At 35.5% G+C, this 9,670-nt stretch overlaps 1 pseudogene; it reads right to left on the reverse strand.

The window, feature by feature from the left end:
* The window catches only part of LOC103736382, a 20,198-nt pseudogene extending 10,934 nt beyond the window's left edge, over positions 1-9,264 (reverse strand).
* Positions 9,265-9,670: the final 406 nt, after the last annotated feature.

Raw genomic sequence — 9,670 nt, forward strand, 5'->3', positions numbered from 1 at the left:
TATATATATATATATGTATTCTAGAGAAATAAATAAATGTTTAACTAGACTGAGAACTATTTGAGACTGATTGCTGGTGGGTGAGGGAAAGTATGACTTACATACAGCCCTGGATGGGTCACTAGACTCCAGTGGGCACATTTACATTGAAGGACATTTGGGTACAAAAACATGAATGAATAGGAATTAGCATGTGTGGCAGGGTGCATGGGGTTTGGTGGGGGGATGGGGGAGGCGTGATTAGGGGAGGGGCTCTGGATTTGACTGGGAAATGTTATATGAGGTTACAAAAGCTCAATAATTCAAGAAAACATTTAAAAGGTGCTGTGAATTTAGGTAAACAATAGAGAGTTCCCTATCCCCTGGAGCCTATGACTTGACCAAGTATGGTCAACTTCATAATTAAGATGGAAATCACTTTAACTATACTCCAGGTATTAAATACATTCTGAATGTTGAAAGAAGTAATAATAATAGCTACCCACCTGCTGTCATTGCACCCACTACCACTCTGAGCATTGTGTTCTCTTCTAAATACTCATCTTCATTTTGTCACAACAGTTCCACACAGAAAGTCTCCTGGGGTCCTTATATTGTAGTATACAAATTCAACATAGCCTGACGCCTGGATATTTGATAAACTTTCCTTAGGTAATAAAAAAAAAAGAGGCATTAATTCCCTTCCCTGACTATATATAAACTTTCTTGAGAAAATTAACTGGAGGAGCCTTGCAAATAATGATTTTTTCCCTTCTATGTGGGTCTCTGTATGAGAAACAGCTCCCCCACTCTAGTCTCTCTGTGGCATATTTAACTGTCAGAGATAATTCTTACTACTCGGTCTCTCTTGACTACTAATTTTGACCCAAATCTTAACAAAACCTATAGTTACATTTCAATTACCCTTGGGGAGTGACCCTGACAGTCTAATTTTGTGGTAGTTAAACTAAAATGTTACTTTTATTTAAAAAGAAGCATAATATAAATACATTTTTTATTAGCTTGGAAAGTAGAAAGGCGGAATGTTATCTATAATTTATGTTTTCTACCCTATATTTCTCTGAGGTTCCACTACATTTAAGGAATCTATAATTTTTCATTTGGCTCTTTCATTTAATATTGCATCTCAAAACCCAATTCGTTACCAAATCCTTTATGCTTTGCCTCCAAGAATCTTCTGCACCTGGTCACTTCTTTTCGCCTCTTCAGCCACCATTGTAAGCCCAGCACTATCTTCTCTTTCCTAGATTTCCAACATCCTCCTCGTGGTTCACATTTTGGTTCATCTCCACTCTGTAGTTCCAATGTCCTTTTCAAAAAAGGTGAATCTACTCATCATTGGGAAAAGCCAAAGTTTTCTTTAGATCTTGACATAAAAGTCAATCTTCTTACTCCTCCAGCCTCACCTTGGAATGTCAAGAGGCCAGAAGTTCAGTCAGTATCACAGGGCTGTGTTCTCTCTCCAGGCTGCAAAGGACAAATTTCTTTGTCACCTTCTGCTCCTAACAGCTTTTCACATTCTGCTTTGCAATAGTGAGAACAATCACTACCTCTGTTTTCTTATGGCCTTTTTTTTTCCTGTGTTGTTTTCACTCCATGTGTATGTGTGTAGTGCCTAGTCCATGTATGTATGTGCTCTGATGTGTGAACACACAGAGGTCACTCTCCATATTAAAATCCCTTTGGACAGGATTTCTCATTAACTTAGGAGCTAGATTGGTGGCCAGTAAATCCTTATGATCATCCTGTCTCCAACTAACACAATGCTGAGGTTGTGGGAATATTGCCACTCCCGACTTTTTACTTTGGTTCTTGGATCCAATTCAATTTGGAATTCACTCAGATCCTCATGCTAGTGCAGCAAATATCCTACCCAGTTAATCACCTCCACCCCAAATTTTCCTTCTTTAAAGATATTTTTCCTTTCCTAAATTTTTCCCTTCCTAGATCTAGGCTCCATCTGAAGTTAACTAACCATCCTTAACGAATTACATATCCACAGATTCTGTCTCATTCTGAGGTTCCAGGTGGATATGAATTTTGGGGAAACCATTTCAATAACTGAATATTTTACTGGTAATCATCAGATATAAAATTTCTGTGTGTATTTGTGTCCATTCATAGACTTTCTGTATGCTTTCCATTTGTTAAACATTTTAGTAGCTTCATAAAATAATAATGCATAAGCCTCTCCAGAAAATTATTTTAGTAGCCAACAGAACTAGTCTCCAAACATAACTCTCTTTTTTACCTTGGGGCTTTTAAAAATATTTTTGAGTATGGTTTTTATGTTGCCTTTTAAATGAGCTTTTCTATTCCTAGAAACTAATCCCTAAAGACATGAGATTCAATTGTGTGGAAGTTGTTTTAAATGTACAATTTAACCTAGAGCAATAAGCACCTTTAATGCTTTTGCTATGTATTCATTATAAATGCTTCAAACATGTTAGTATATTGAAACTGAAACATTTAATTATTCAATTAATGAATGAATTAATTTATTGTCTTATTGAGACAAGGTCTCCCTGTAGCCTCAGCTGGCCTGGAACTCACTATGTAGACCAGGCTGGCCTTGAGCTCACAGAGATCTTCCTGCCTCTGCCTTCCAAGTGCTGGGATTAAAGGCATATGCCACCATACCCAGCAACAATCTACTATTTTAAAGTTTTCATGTCTTCTAATTGCTATCTTCCTCTTGTGAATTTCTGTTTATTGTGTAAAAAATATATTTTTGTTTTTAATAATGTGAATGTGCGTGGTGGGTGTACTCCAACCTTCATTTGTATTTTATTTAACTTATTCAAAGAAACAATTTTTTATTCAAGTTGATTAGTTACTACTTACAAGTCTTAATTCTTCTTTTTTTTTTTTTTTTTTTTTTTTTTTTTGTTTTTTTTAGAAAAAAAAAAAAAAAAAGAGGACGATAAATCTTTCACTGTGATATATCAAAATAATACTAGGTAGACCAGGCTGGCCTCAAACTCTGCCTCCCGAGTGCTGGGATTAAAAGGCATGTGCCACACACCTAAGTGTTAATTCTTATCTTCTGTTCTTAAACATTTTTGATTTATTTATAAATTTTGAAATTTAGTGTTTAATTTTTATGTTTTTATCATTTAGGGATATAAATATATAATTTTTAGAATGTTAAGTAAGATAAATTTCAGAGAAAGGTAAAATTAAGTTTCTACAGATTTAATAATAAATTCTGCATTGAATACTCTACTTTTTTATTGAGCTTTTAAACTTTCATACATTTCCCAATCAAATCCACCCCCTCTCCCATTCATACCTCCTCAGTCCCCTGACTGAACCCCATGCACTCTGCCACACATGCTAAGTCCTATTCATTCAGGTGTTCATACCCAAATGTCCTTCAGTGTAAATGCATCCACTGGAATATAGTCAGGCCAGTCAGTGGTTGTATGTAAGTCATACTCTCCTTCACTCAGCAAATTATTAGTCAGTGAGGGGCTAGAGAGATGGCTCAGTAGTTGAGAGCACTGGGTGCTCTTGCAGAAGATCCAGGTTCAGTTCCCAGCACCCACATGCTAGCTAACAATCATCCATAACTCCAGTTCCAGGGGATCCGACTCCCTCTTCTGACCTCGGGGAACACTGCATGACATAGATGTATCTACCTACATGAGGCAATACACTCATACACATAAAATGAAAATAGAACATAAATATTTTTAAACAAATTAGTCAGTGAGGGAGCCAGGTAGATGTGATAAATGTGTCAGAGGACAGTCAAAATCCAGAAATTTAGAGTAAGAGAAGCTTGAAATAAATGACAAAACGCCATCTTTGATACTGAGGAGTGAATTAAATGAAAATTCTCATGTAGGAGATAGAATTTTCATGTCCAGCAATTTGGAATTCAATCAAAGGTTTGTAAATATGGTACTGGATTCAGCCACACCCAGACGACATGTGATAGTCAATGCACATATTTTCACTGCAGTACAATTTTTCACCTAAGAATATGGAAGTTTAGACATATACACCTTCATTGTCATTAATATAAGCACACCATTCCACAGATATAAGTAAATCTATTACTTTAGAAATCATATGGCTAACTTATTTTTCATTTTTATTAGTCATATTTTATTGACAAAATATGTAATGCTTTGTTTTTCCCTGAAGCTGTGCCCCATCTATCTAGTTTATTATGCTTTCATTATGATTTTCCAGAAATTTTATAATAGTGTATTGCATTGAATATAGCATATGGAAATAAATGTAGGTAGGAGGTTTCTTTTATTTTTGACTTGTTAATAATTTCTAGTTTCCATTCAATCCATCTTTATTTTTTTCTCAAAACATGGTCTTTCTTTGAGCTGATATTGTGTTTTTTCTTAATGATTATATGGGTAATTGAAAAAATGATAGTTTATAGTCAAGAAGCATAATTCTATTTGTTCAGTTGTTTTCTATTGTTTATTTACAATGGTGCTAGAGATTTAAATGACTAAGCAGGTGGTTCACTCAGTGTTCTTATTTATGAGGCATGTATTATTCATGGTCTTTTCCAAGTTTACCTGTTTTGTCTCCTTGATATCTCAGGCTATGAAAGGTCCATTAAGATTCCCTATACATACGCAGTGGCAATCTCTGCTACACGTTGTGTAATGTAGTTTTTGCTTTATTAAAGATATTGTTCTAAATTTCCTATCAAGGTACAAGCAGCATCATGAGGACTCTTTGGTTGTTTCATTCCATTATTTTGGTCCTGATTGTTAACTTGGCAGATATTAGGATGGCATTTTATGAGGCTATATTGACATGGTATGTTTTTAATAATTGTCCCCACGTTTGCTTTGTGAATATGCGTGGTTTACGTATATTTCCTGTAATGTAGTTGGATCTTTTTGCTTCGTGAAGCAATGCTTTATCAGTGAAGTCATTCTTTTTTTATGTATTGATAGAAAATGTGTAAATTATACATTTGGTTTCAGTTTCATGTTTGTATTTTATAACTACTGAAAAGTTCATATGAGCCTTTAGTAGCTGTTTTTATTATTTCATTTTTAGGATTTAGGAAATGTTTATATTTGTGGGTAGTTGATATAATTTTGTTACTAACCTATGCATCTTTTTCTTTAGACTCTTTCATTGCTCCCTGGAGAATAAGGAATCTGCTTCCTTACACCTTCTTGTCTCTCAATTTTACTTCATGACTTGTTTGTATAAGCTTTTACTTTCAAATAATACCTATAAATGAAACAACAGGATCTGCTATGAGCTATGCTTCTTCATCTTCTATTTTATTTCTAAATAGCCAGAGTATATATTTTACAATATTATTTTATCATACTTAAAATGTGTCTTATAATGTTACTGTCATATTTTAGGTTTAACTGAGTTTCTTAGACTGACTCTTCTGAAATGATCATCTGGTTACCTCAAGCTTAGTTCATATAATATTGCTCAGCCAAGGCTTCTGGGATAAGCATTCTTGAGAGTTTTTTTTTTTTTGATGTTAGTAACTATTTAGTGCCTTTATATTTGAGGAGCAATTTTGTTGTATATAAAATTTGGACTCGTACTTCTTTTCTATTTTTCTGAGAAATAGATGTATATATATGTATATATATATGAAACAGCTTTAATATAGTCAATAACAATTTCCAGAGCAAAGGTACATCTCTTTCAAAAGTGGCTGTAATTTTTAGGTTCACAGTTGAATTAATACAGTTATACAATATTGAACTGAGTATAGACCCTTTAAGACATAAAATCGAATAAGTTTTAACCTTTAAAAAAAGATCTCCATTTCATTTTAAAGTATACTATGCTGTTTCTTACAGAAAGACTCATTTTTAATGTTACTAACACTTAGGTGTTTGCACATGCATCTCTAATCTCTACTTATCTGATTATTACTAGTCGCAGTCAGTTACATTCAGATCCTTGGCACCTGAGTATGGATGTAAATGTGGTTGCCTGCTGTGGCTGCTCTCCTCCGGCTATGGCCACTCTCCTGCTCTCTTATTTCCTCTGATCAGTCATCTGGTCTGGAACCCAGAGCTGGTGAGGAGTCTGCACCAACTTCACCACATTCAGACGGAGGAGACCAGGTCCAGTGACACAGATCTGTTTTATTGCAGGAAAGTACAGGCTTACATAGGGGTAATAGTCCAATCATAGCACAGTATATGGGATCCCTTATTAGTATGGCAGACTAGTATCCTATTACTATCTAGCGGGCCAGATGCCCTATTAGCATGATAAGTTTCAGTTTCTCTAAGTTTCAGATTCCTAGAAACCATGTGACTTACATAGTTTTCTCTCTGATAAGAAATAGGAAGCACTGCATTCCAACATGATAGGTATGGAAGGCAAAATGCAAAATCAGTCACAAGATTTTCCACAACATATAAAGTCATCAGGTAGATTTCAGTGGTAATGTTTATCACCTTGACTAACTAACATGAAGTAAATTTTTATGCTTCCTCCTCAAATATAACTCATTTTTAAAATTTGTTGATTTTTTTGTGTGCATATCATACAGAACATCCCAAACAATCTTATTCAACTATATACCCACTTCCCAAATGACACCCTCCCATAGCCTCCTGCCCCCGTTGGAGCCCATATACTCTGTCATTCCTGTTACTGTCCACTGTGTTGTCAGCACCCCTAGCCATTACCCAGTGCTTATCCATCTGCTGAATCTAGTCAGCCTATCTAGAGAGCCTTGTTTTAGGAAGATCAGCTGTTCCTTATCTAGCAGCATTAGTTGTCAATATTCCTTTAGATAAGATTGGGGTCTGCTGTTCAGTTTACCAGTTCTATGTTGGGCTACTGTCTGGGAGTCTCTTGGACCACCCTGGCCAACAACTCAAAGGAAGATAATCTCCTATCTGACATTGTTTCTTGTTCTGTAGCCTTTATCTATACATATGGACTCTTGAAAAATTATATTGACCCCTTTAATCTTTGGTTATACTTTCCTTTTGGGCGTTTAAGACCCTACAGTTGGCCCAGATAAACCAATTTATTTTTACTCTTAATGCCATTTAAGGATCTGTTTATCAGAGGTCCCATGGGATTTGGAGGAGCCCCTGGCTCCTTTGACCAGTTTTGTCTATGTGAAGATAAATCAAAGGTCCTCATTGACTATGGCTGACTTTGCTTGGGAGCATGGAGGAAATGTTTCCTCTGTGTTGACCCTCCTCTTTGTAGACTGGACACTGGTTCAAGTCCATCTGGTGGGGTCCCACGGCCTCCTTAATCAAGAGGACAGGTGACTCACCACAGTTACAGGACATTTTGAGAGATTCTCATAGTCCCCTGGAACTTAGTCAACCTAGGAGAACAAGGAGTAAAAACTGTCTTTTACGTCCCTCTGACCAAATTAGCATAGGCCTCAAAGTATGGCTCTTAAATATCCAAGGTTAGTTCCACCAGTCTGGTACTTTTAATTACCATGTGCCATGTAGATAAAGCTTAAAAATAATGTTTTGAGAACTTTGATGTAAATCCACCAATTTTCCTTATAAATAACTTGAAGTATTTTTTTCTGTGTGTTTAAAGAACTTTTTCTATTAACAGCCATCAATTTTACTTAGCCTGATTTCAGAATTTGCCATTTATTGTCTATCCTTACAGATATAGAATTTGCCATTTCTGTTTGTAGTCTTTTTCCGTTTCAGCAGTTATTCTCAAGAAACTCCATTCAAGCATGAGCACACATTTCCATCATTATCTGACATTACTAAAATAATTGGAAAACCCATAAATGTCACACCATTAAAAAATCAGCTTATTGCATATCCCTTCCACAAAGCCAATTATAGCAGTAAGCTGAGACTGGGAGTGAGTATCAGGTAGCATCAAAGTGCACAGATGCTGGAACTAAATTGCTTGACTTTAAATACTAGCCCTGCTGCTTTACTAGCTGTGCAGTATTGGGCAAATCTCTTACCCTCTCTCTGTTTCAATTTTATAATCTATAAAATGCAGAAAATAGTGAATGCCTCCTAATGATTTTATAAAACTAAATGAGGTAATATGTAATAATACTTAAACCTGGTACCAAAATGCAGTATCAAAAGATTTATCTTCACCAGGAACATGTAAACTCTGTAGGTTACTTACAGAATTCAGATAATTATAGTCTTAAATTTGTTGTATTAAATGTAAAATCCCTTTGGATAAGCGATAAGGTATTTTTAAAAAGTGCTGGAGAGTACCCAGGTCAGAGGAAATCTGGCTTCCATTATTGGATTTACTATGTGCTCAAATTTGTCAATCAATTACTTGTAAGATGGAGCAAACAGCTGGACGGTACTCAATGATGCCCCACCTTTCAAAGACGCTGCCATATTTTCTTTGTCTGGTCACCTTGTTTTCAGTTTTAGAAATTCAGGTTAAATAGTGCTGCTTTCAGTTGGCAAGACCCTATCAGAGTACAGTGGCTCTCACAAGACTCTCTAATAACTTCTAGTTGAAATTTCACTCTATTCCATGACAGTCTTCTGATTATATGACTGTGCCCTCAGAAGCAACTTACATGCATAGGCATAGAGGCTGTTTGGAAGCTTATTTTCATAATAACTTGTGTTCATGTTAAACTTACATTCTCTTAAGAATTGTTGTGAAGGTAAAGTAGAAAAATATAATGGAAGTTGTCCTGAAAACACATTAAGTCAAAGTGTTAAACAATTAGAAATAATAGGACTCGGCTCTAGAGAAGTGAATTGAAAGAATTGTGCCATTCAGAGTCTAAATAGGTTCGCCACTGTAAATAAAGGAATCAAGGATAACCTCTTCATTTTAGTATTCCTTTTAAAACCAAACTGCATTGCTTGTATATCACATGGCTTTCAAAGATCTGAGTTACCTTTTGAGAGGCAGGCACATCTCTAAGTGTTTGTTGATTATGTTTCCAACCTTTTGAGAAGCAAACAATTGGCTGTTCATTTCACCTTTCTCTTTGATATGTATAAATACCCGGAAAACCACAGCTCATCTCTGAGTTTTCTCACATATGCCCATTTATAAATGCACTTATAAATGTCTCTTCTCGGTTAACAAAAATACACCACGACTTCTCTTATTAATGGATTGCATAAACATTTTATTAGCAATCTTATGCTTAAAGTAAAAAAAGAAGATACACAACATTGTGGGTACCTTCTGAAAGCTGCAGAGGTGGAGAGTATCACAATCAAAATGTGAAATTTGTCTTTATCCGTCCTCTTCCACATCTCACCTGGGTGATGTGTTCATCTCCAACACATCTACAACCATCATTACTCTGATACTCTAGTAGACTGGAGAAATGAGTGTGCTGTCTCATAGAACAACTAAGAGAGTATAATGGTCTGAATTGCATTAACTCCTACAATGGCTCCCTTTTCCCAAATGTGTAAAGTCTAGGTTACATATGTAAGGATGCAAATGTTATTTACACATAAAGACTATGTATCTTGTTTTCCTAATATGTTATTTCTGCAAAATTCTGCTCTGAAATCCTAATGTCTATTAAATATTCATCGTTTTTAAAGACAGCTCTACAATTCTCCACTTTAGGCTTGCACGTTTCTATTTTGCTGTTATTTCTGCTTCCTTTCCTGTATGCATGCATTCACTTGAAAAACCCTATTCATTGAGGCTCACAGTACTTGGCACTGGGGATTCAATGGACCAATTAAAA

This window comes from Nannospalax galili, unplaced genomic scaffold (genome assembly GCF_000622305.1).
Source record: "Nannospalax galili isolate Female #2095 unplaced genomic scaffold, S.galili_v1.0 scaffold1251, whole genome shotgun sequence".
Classification (NCBI taxonomy): Eukaryota; Metazoa; Chordata; class Mammalia; order Rodentia; family Spalacidae; genus Nannospalax; species Nannospalax galili.